At 41.5% G+C, this 9538-nt stretch overlaps 1 long non-coding RNA gene across 1 annotated transcript; it reads right to left on the bottom strand.

Moving 5' to 3' along the window:
• Positions 1–2013: 2013 nt before the first annotated feature.
• On the bottom strand, positions 2014–9538 carry LOC135318934 (uncharacterized). The gene is made up of 3 exons (XR_010377401.1): positions 9339–9538; positions 8355–8485; positions 2014–2218 (listed from the first exon to the last, which is right to left on the bottom strand). It is a non-coding gene; the product is annotated as an uncharacterized LOC135318934 (long non-coding RNA).

Raw genomic sequence — 9538 nt, 5'->3', positions numbered from 1 at the left:
GCCTGGGAGGCTGGTTCTTTGCGAACAGAATGAGTAAATCCTTGGGTCAGGTGAGCTCTCCGCTCTTTTCCCATTGTGATTTAATACAGCCCAACAGTAAAGGATGCACTTTAGCTTTCATGGTCTCTGTCTTTGACGATGAAGCAATTTACCAGCTCTCCCTGCTATGTTTCCATTCGTCACTTCGTTAAAAAAAAAAAAAGTATTATTGCTTATAATCGTTTTTATTTCATGTACGGTGCTCATACTCTCAGTTTGCCCTCACCCCTACCCAACCCAAGATGAAATGACACTTTATGCCCTCTTCTGCAGACTGCGTCTTCTGTGTCCCCCTCGTCACTTGAGTGTGGCCAATGGGAAGCACTGGTAGAGATCAGAGAACAGAAGGGAGAGCACATTCCTTCCCTTCTATATCGGTTTCTTAAAGCTCTCATAAAAAATTACTACAACATGTGTGGATTCAAACAGTAGAAATGTATTCCCTCTCACAGTCCTGGAGGCTAGATGTCTGAAGTCAAGGTGTCAAAGGATTAGTTCTTTTTGGAGGCTCTTAGGGAGAATGCATTTCATGCCCCTCTCCTGGCTTCTGGTGACTGCTGGTGATCCTTGGAATTTCTTGACTTGTAGACACATCACTCCAATCTCTGCCTCCATTTTCACATGGCTCTTTCCCCTGTGTGTTTCTGTGTTTCAAATCTCCTTCTCTGATCTCTTTTAAGGACACCAGTCATTGGCATCCACCCTAAATCCAGAATGATCTCATCTTGAGATCCTTGAAGACATTTGCAAAGACTTTTTCCGAATAAGGTCACATTTTTAGGTATCAAGGATCAGGACTTGAAATATCTTTTGGGGGCCACAGTTTAACTCCTTACACCTGTCCTGATGTCATGCCTTTGGTAAAAGCAGAGACATATGAAGCAGAGATGTTCTGATTCTCCCTGGACACATTATTCCCTCTCTTGTCCCTTTCATCCTAGGAGTGGTAAAGATTTCCTATTATTGGTAGACTCAGAGACCCTATTATAAGGGATTCAGTTATTGGATAGCCTTCTAATCCTCCCCAAAATAGTGTGGGAATAAAATTTATATTCCTGGAAAATAACTGGCAAGAAGTAGAAGTGAGCTTGGATCAGAGTTCATAAGGACGCGAGCCAGGCAGGAAGGTAAAGGGTGAACTTTATGTCTTTTTTCTACAGAAGAACCATCTGATATTTGGTTCATTTTACCCCAAGTCTTTTGTTAAGAGTTGGTTATTATAGTGTAGTGTGAAAATCAGAAGTTACAATCAATGAAATCAATGAAATGAATATAATCAATGAAAATAAAGACGTTACAAGCTTACAAGGCAAGCTAAGGATTCTCTTGAAGTTAGTCATCTCCAAAAGGACTTTTAGGTCAAGTATATCAGAATTATCTGGGATATTTTTTAAAGTACTGCTTTGGTGCCTTCTCCTTGATCTACTAAATTAGAACTCCCACAGACAGGCTCTAGGTAATTTTACACTCAATTCTCAAACCACACGAGATTAATTTGTGAACATTTGGAGTAGAGCAGGTTTGGGTTCCCCAAGAAGCACACCCTGCAATAAGAATTTGAGGACAAGTGCTTTGCTGGAGAGGTGGTCCTAGGAAAACACTGGCAGGGGAGTGGGAAGTGAGATGGTGAGAAAGGAAGCCAGTAGGAGTGCACTGTCCTTTTTGTAGATTCCACATATGAGTGGTATCATATGGTATTTTTCTTTCTCTTTCTGGCTTACTTCACTGAGTATGATAATCTCCAGGTCCATCCATGTCACTGCAAATGGTATTATTGTATTCATTTTTTATGGCTGAGAAGTACTCTATTGTGTGTGTGTATATATATATACACTATATATATCTATATATACCACAAACCAGAAATTAACACAGCATTGTAAATCGACTATACTTCAATTAAAAAAAAAAAAAAGAGTGCACTGTCAGGTTTGTTACCATTTCCTGCTATGGGCACTCAGTCCTGATGGGAGATTCTGGGAGACTGTCTAGGAATTCCTGCATCATCCCAATTGAGACATAAGCAATCTAGAGTGTTGACTCCTCGATTCCCTTTGCATTTTTGGTTGAGCTGCTTCCAGGGGATTAACATTCCAGCACTTCCTGCTTGTCCTCCTTGCTGGGCTGAAGACAAGTCCGCAGGCAGAGTTGTGGATGCTCAGAATCCGCACTTTGTCTCCTAGAAGTGAATGTTAAGGGGATTATAAATGGGGCATTGAATAATATCTGCTAAAGAAATTAATATCATTAAAGAAAATGACAAAACCAAAACCAGACATCCTTTCTAAGTTATCTGTCAGCTAAGTCAGGTTATATACATATCTGAAAGTCTTCCTTCCTTCTTCATCCTTATCATGGCTGAATGGTGGGCAGAGTGTAATTCTCCCACGCTATTGACTTTGGGCTGGCCATGGGACTTGCCTTTGTCCAATGGAAAGTTAAAAGATGTGATGGGAGCACAGGCTTTAAATGACTTGCATGGTTTGGCTTGACCTCCTGTGTTCCTGTTCTTTTTACCTAGGTTTCCACTTCGGGGAACTGATCCTATAGAAATACACACGTACACAAGTAAATTATGCAAAATGATGGTCACTGTAGGATTCACTGCAGAGGCAAAAAAAAAAAAAAGGGGGGGGGAAGGAACCTAATAGAAGAATGGGTAAATAAGTTATAGTATATTCTTAGTGTGAAATTTTATGCAGTATGTCTTTACATAGAAATATGTGAACAATATACAAAAGAATAGAAAATTGTATAACTATATATAATCCCATTTTTGAACAACCAAAATTATAATTGTACATATGCAAAGATGCAGATTTGCATCTTTCTTATATACATATAGAAAAAAAAACAGAGTAAAAAGTATCTCTGGGCATTGCAGTCAGGGGAAGTAGAGAAAAGGAAACTAAAGCTGACAGTTTTTTAAATGTCATATATGAAACATGTATAAGATGAAAAATTTAATGAGTAAAAGATACAAACGAAAGTCAGAGCTGCTTTCCTTTTCTTCACAGCATCTCCCATCCCACTGATAACAGTTTCCTGTAATTCATTCCAGGAAAAAGCGTTTTAATGCATATATTCACACAATATATGCATCTACTTATTGGTTCTTGTAAAAATGTTACACAGTACTGCTACTTCTTCTTTTGCTTTTGAGGACACAGAACTACCTTATTCTTCTCACAGAGTCATCCTATTCCACCACATGGATTTACAGTAAGTTGGTTAACTTGTCCCCTTCTTTTGAAGGATGGATGTTTCCAGACTTTTGCTACTGCAAAACAAGGCAGCAATAAATCTCCTTGTGCATACATGTTGCTAAACATTTGCAACTATATGTATTGGATAAATTCCTGGTAGAGGGATTACTAGTGAAAGGAGATGGATATTTTAAATTCTGACAGATATTGTCAAATCATCCTCCAGAAAGAATGCACCAATGTCCATTTCCACCAGTGATTTATGAGATTGCTCATTTTCCCCTCAGGCTGGCGGTACTAGATGTCATCAAACATCTCTATCTGCCAATCAGATCAGTAAAAAAAAAATCTTATCTCTTTGTCATTGTAGTTTTGGTTATTTGCATTTATTTAATTATGAGTGAGGCTGTACAATTGTGTCATTTGTTTTCTGGACAATTGTGCACCTTTTTCTGCTAACACTAGTTTCTTTTGACCATTTTCCTCCTGGGTTCATCATCATTTTTCATCCAGACATAAACTCTTTGATAACTGAGGAAGTTTAACTTTTTATCCTTTGCTTTGCAAATACATTTTTCCAATTTGTCATTAGTCTTTTGACTTGGTTAATGGCATTTTTTCCCCCATGCAGCTTTTTGAAATGTTATATGTTCAAATATATTAATTTTGTTTCTTAATGGCTTTAGGATTTTGTTATTACTTAAAATGGCCTTGCTTACCACAGGTTATAAATTCCTCTGGAACATTACTTTTTTAAATCATTGATGCAGCTGTAATTTATTTTAGTGACGAGAGGAATGTTTACTTTTCACTTTGTAGACATCTATATTGTTTTGACTTTTCTAAAATGAGCATGTGTTTGATTCAGTAACTTCAAGCTTCTAGTGAAGAAAAGAAAGAAGATAAAGCCTAAATACCCACAGGATAAGGCCTGGAGACAGAAAGACCAGGTAAGAGCTATCTTAATAGTCTTGGTCAGGCACGTTCATTCAATACATTGATCACCTATTATTTGTTAGGCCCAGTGCTAGGTCCTGAAGACATAATAAGGGCCTAGACTGAAGGTTTGACACTGGTAATGGGAAAGAGGGGAAGAATTGATGGAAGTGTTTTAGCTCACAGAACGATCACCATGGCAACAGGAGCCTGAATCATCACTATGGAGACACAATGCTTGAAATTATGACTAGAGGGGATACTGTACTGTTGGTGAGGATTTTGAAAAAGGTAAACAGGGATGTTACAGATGTTTCAAAATGACACTGTTTCTTGTTCAGCTGAGGTTACTGCCTCCCTTTTTCCCAGTGTTCTGTTTCGGGGAGGGAGAGACAAAATAGTCCAAAGCCAACATAGATTAAGACAAGCACAAGCTTTATGTGGCCATTGCTACTTATGAACGCACCAGCCAGGGAAGAGCCTTTTATCTAACGAGGCTGCTCTCCAGCATGACGTGTGTTACGTGTGAAGTGCCCGGGCGGCCTGGGCCTCTGACTGCCAGGCTGCTTGGCTGTTGGGAGAGACTGCTCACACACTTTTTTTTCTCTACAGCAACACAGACTTCCGCCTAACACTTAAAGACAAAGAGAAACTTATATACAGTTGGGAGTCAGGCTTGGTTTTAAAGGGAAATTTGACCAGGGCTTGAGCTATACTCTTGAGCTATTTGATGACAGCCAATATGGGACAGGCTTGACCTGCTCATCAGTACAGGCAAGGTCAAATTTACCATAAAGTCCAAACAGTAATGCCTTTTGCCTGTCCTCCCCGTCCCTTCACACAGAAACTCCAGCCTCAGTCCCAGGGGCACTGGGACTTTGGGCAGTCTTGGAGTCAGAGGGTTTGATGTAGGTTCCTAGTCAATCTGTGACACCACTGTATTTCTGCCACTACCTGGCTCTGGACGCTGTTCCTTGCTCTGCCTGTGGTCGCTGCTCATGCCACAGCTGACCCCTTCCTGAAGTGTCCAGCCACCATGTCAGCCTAGAAGAGGTAATCGCTCCTCTTTTACCAGTCCACCCTTAATCACTTCCCCGACCCCCACAGCACAGCTCAAACCAGGCTGGCACTTTGAACTTGAATTTTTTTTTTTTAATTTCTTAAAATTGAAGTATAGTTGATGGACAATATTAGTTTTAGGTGTACAACATAGTGACTTGACATTTACATACTTTACAAATTGATCACCATGATAGGTCTAGTAACCATCTGTCACCATACAAATTATAATATTATTGACTATATTCCCTATGTTGTACATTACATTCCATGACTTATTTTATAACTAGAGGTTTGCACCTCTTAATACCCATCCCCTATTTCAGCCAGCCCCTCACCCCTCTCCCCTCCGGCAGCCACCAGTTTGTTCTCTGTATCTGAGCCTGTTTCTGCTTCGTTTTGGTTTTGTTTTTTAGATTCCACGTATAAATGAAATCATACAGTGTTTGTCTTTCTCTTGTCTGACTACTTTTACTTAGCATAATACCCTCTAGGTCCATCCACGTTGTCACAAATGGCAAAATTTTTTATGGCTTGAGTTATATCCATTGTATAAATACACCACATCTTTATTTATCTATCAATGGACACGAGGTTACTACCATATCTTGGCTATTGTAAATAGTGCTGCAATCAATATAGGGGTGCATATATCTGATATAAGTAATGCTACCCCAGCTTTCTTTTTGTTTCCATTTGCATGGAGTATCTTTTTCCATTCCATCGATTTCAGACTGTATATATCTTTAGAGCTGAAGCGAGTCTTCTATGTACAGCACATATGTCTTGTTTTTCATTCATTCAGCTACCCTATGTCCTTTGAAACACTTAGTCCATTTACATTCAAAATAGTTATTGACAGGTACGTACTTACTGCCATTTTGTTGTTTTCTGATTGTTTTTGTTCTCTCTTCCTCCTCTTCCTCTCATCCCTTGTGATTTGATGATTTTCTTTAGTGTTATGTTTGTATTCCTTTCTATTTCTTGTGTGTCTATTATAGGATTTTGGTTTGTGGTTGAGATTCATATATAACAACCTATGTATTTAGTAGTTTATTTTAAGTTGATGGTTGTTTAAGTCCAAGCACGTTCTAAAAGCGCCATATTTCTGCTCCTCCCTCACATTTTATGTTTTGACATCATAGTTTACATTTTTGTGTATCACTCAGATATAGATGATTTTAACTACTTTTGTACATTGTAATCACCTGTGGGCTTTGAAAACTCCTGACCCCTGGGCTCCATTCCCCAGACATTCTGATTTAATCAGTCTGGAGTGTGGCCTGGACATGGAGTTATTTTAAATTTCCCCAGGTGACTCTAACACTGAAGTTGAGCAACTTATCTTATCAAAGTTACAATGGGGCAAATTAAATAGAAATGATTCTCTGTTAGAGTGCTCAAAGTTCAGTAGTCTTTGGCCACATCAGTTTCCAGAAATGGAGAGTAGACACTCCTCACGTCTTCTCTAGGCTCCCCTGGGATCCCCATAGCAACCAGATAGAATTGATTCCATTGTCCTGGTCTGGCTGATTCCTAAGTACCCCTAGGATAACACTGGAAACCACTGAAATAGACTAGACATGGCATGGAAACCACCGGAATAAACTAGGCATTAGAATAATTTGTGTGGACATATTAAGTGCCTGGTAAATGCTTATTAACATTATTATCTGATCAGACACTGGCTCTGCTGGGCATCAGAACACATGCAGTGTCCTGCTTCCACAGGCACACAGCAGAAAAGGCTGAGGCACCTGCTACTGGCATTCTACAAAAACCTGTCATCCCAGCCTCCCAGCAACACAACAGGCACTGTGGGGTGTGAGCTGCACAGCAGTGCAGCAGACCTAGTGAAAATGTGACCTCCAGCTGCTGCCCACTTGGTTTTAGACAGGCATTCCCCGGGTTAAAGTCACTGCTATGGAAGCAGCCAGATTCCATGAATCTGACTTACCCAGGCCCTAACCCTCTTAGTACATAAATGTAAATTCATAAGTTCCCAGCAGATCATATTGATGGAGAAGTAGCAAAAAGCACACTTCTGCTATTTCTTATTTGCCTTTTTTTTTTTTTTTTAAGTCCTAAGCCTTAAGCAACCTACTGGAAAACTGTAAGAGTAAAGACAACTGCATTGGGCTCTAACATACAGATACAACTCCACAAAATCCATTTCAAACAATGTAACAAAATGGCAGGAGTCTTATTTCCATGTGGAAGAAGCCTGGGTGGGACCTGCCTCATCTTCTTGAACTTGGGTCAACTGTTCAGATATTATTTTCTAGGTTTGGATTCTTTAATACACATGATAAATGGGGGAGGCAACAAGCCCGGGCATCAGACATCTGTGCTAAGAGAGAGAGAGAAAGACAGAGAGAGAGAGAGAGAGAGAGAGAGAGAGAGAGAAGATAGGGGAGGGGAGGGGAAGGAAGAGAAGAGAGAAGAGAAAGAAAAAGATTATTCTGTATGAATCTCTTAACCTAGCTGATACGCACCCAATAAGAGGCCAGTATGTTCTGTAGAGGGTGTCTCATAATGTGGATGTCGGGCCTGCATGAGCTCCACCCCGGCAGTGACAGGGTTGCATGGCGCTGTAGTATAATACACAACGCAGACGGCTGAAAGGACAGAATTAGCCATGCTGGTAAGAGGGCACCAAGGAGTTTTCACACTTTCTCAGCTTGTCTCAGATGAAATCCTTGAGAAGAGGCGGGCTGAAGCACCCACAACAGAGTGAGCAATGAAACAGGGAAGCTGGGATGCGCTCTGATGGTGGTGAGTGCGACTGCCTGGGTTCAAATCCAACTTTACCAGTTCTTAGCTGTGCAACTGAGGGCAAGTTTCTTAGCCCCAATGACTCAGTTTACCTCCCTGCAAAATGAGAGTGATAATAATAGTACCTACCCCGCAGGATTGTGGTGAGGATTAAATGGAGTACCATGGTTATAAGAAGGTACTATATATAAATACAGGTTTCCTCCATTATCTGAAAGTAGAAAGTTCCTAGGAAACCTTTTGTAAGCTGAAATGGTGTAAAGGGAAAAAGCAATCACCCTAGGATGCATCTTGCTAACACACATGCAAAACAAATCGAGATAAAGCACAGATGCTCACAGACACAGTTCAAAGTTCAGCGGCTTGATGCTGAGATGATGCTGATGCTGATGCTGAGCGTAGTTCCCAGGGAAGGAGTTTGGCGGTGCCACTCTCACTGCCTGGGGAGCGCACTGCCCCTATAAGGGCTCCTGCAAAACATTCGGAACATGATTGTTGCTTTTTGCGTAAAGGAGACAATTCCTCTTCCAATTTCTTTCCGTTAATAAAAACAGGGACTCATGCAAGTCTTCCATAAAAGCCAAGGACTGTGAAGAGAACTTGCAAAAAGCAGGGGATAACTGTACAAGGTACTGTGATGATAACAGGGTTGCTGTGAGGATTAAATAAAGCTTTACAAAAACATTCAGCACACTGCTTGGCCGTTATGAAATGCTCAGTGGAGCTGACTTTGATTATTATGGCAAAGGGGATAAACACACGGGCTTGGTGTCAGTCAGACCTGGATTTCAGTCTTAACTCTGCCACTTACTGTGTATCTTAGGGCAACCCAACTTTCCTGAGCTTCAGTTTCCTCACCCATGGCATGGGGACAGCAGCAGCTCAAACCTCACTGGGTTATGGTTTGGACTAAAGGAGGTAACGCAGTAGCTCCAGCTGGCTCCTGGTAGGCAGTCGGTCAAGGACAGCCATCATTACTCACTAGGGCCGGATGAGAAGTTGATCTCACAATGGACTTTCCGCTCTGTTCTTCCGGGCCCAAGCTCTCTGGATTGGGCAACCTCTGTGGCCCCATATATCCCTGGCTTCACCATGCTGTAAGGTGCCTTTGGTCCTCAGCTCTCAGATTGTTCCCAAATGTGGCAATTCATCAATTCCTTTCTGTAGGTGACAACCTTGTCCGGAATCTGGCAATGATTTTGAGCCCCTCCCTGCCAGGAACCTTATGATAGCCTAATGCCACAGTCACTGTCCACCAGTCAAGCCTGAACACACCAGCAGGCATCGCTCTCCAACATTCTTGGAAGGTCTGAGAATTCTCACCTTTGGACGGCCGAGGTGTGTGAGTCCAGGACTTCCCAGGGCCTCCTTCTAATCTGTAGGAGGAATGCGCACGGGGTTAAGTGACCACCTGAGCCCGGCCAGTGGCCCATCGTAGCACCCAGAGCTGAAACTTGGGGCTGCGATGTCTCAGACTGTCTTCGCAGACAGCCACTGCATCCTGGAGGAAGGATGAAGGCGCA

Source organism: Camelus dromedarius, chromosome 23 (genome assembly GCF_036321535.1).
Source record: "Camelus dromedarius isolate mCamDro1 chromosome 23, mCamDro1.pat, whole genome shotgun sequence".
NCBI classification, from domain to species: Eukaryota; Metazoa; Chordata; class Mammalia; order Artiodactyla; family Camelidae; genus Camelus; species Camelus dromedarius.
Note: the sequence above shows the minus strand (reverse complement) of the source record. Positions and strands in the feature narration are given on the sequence as shown.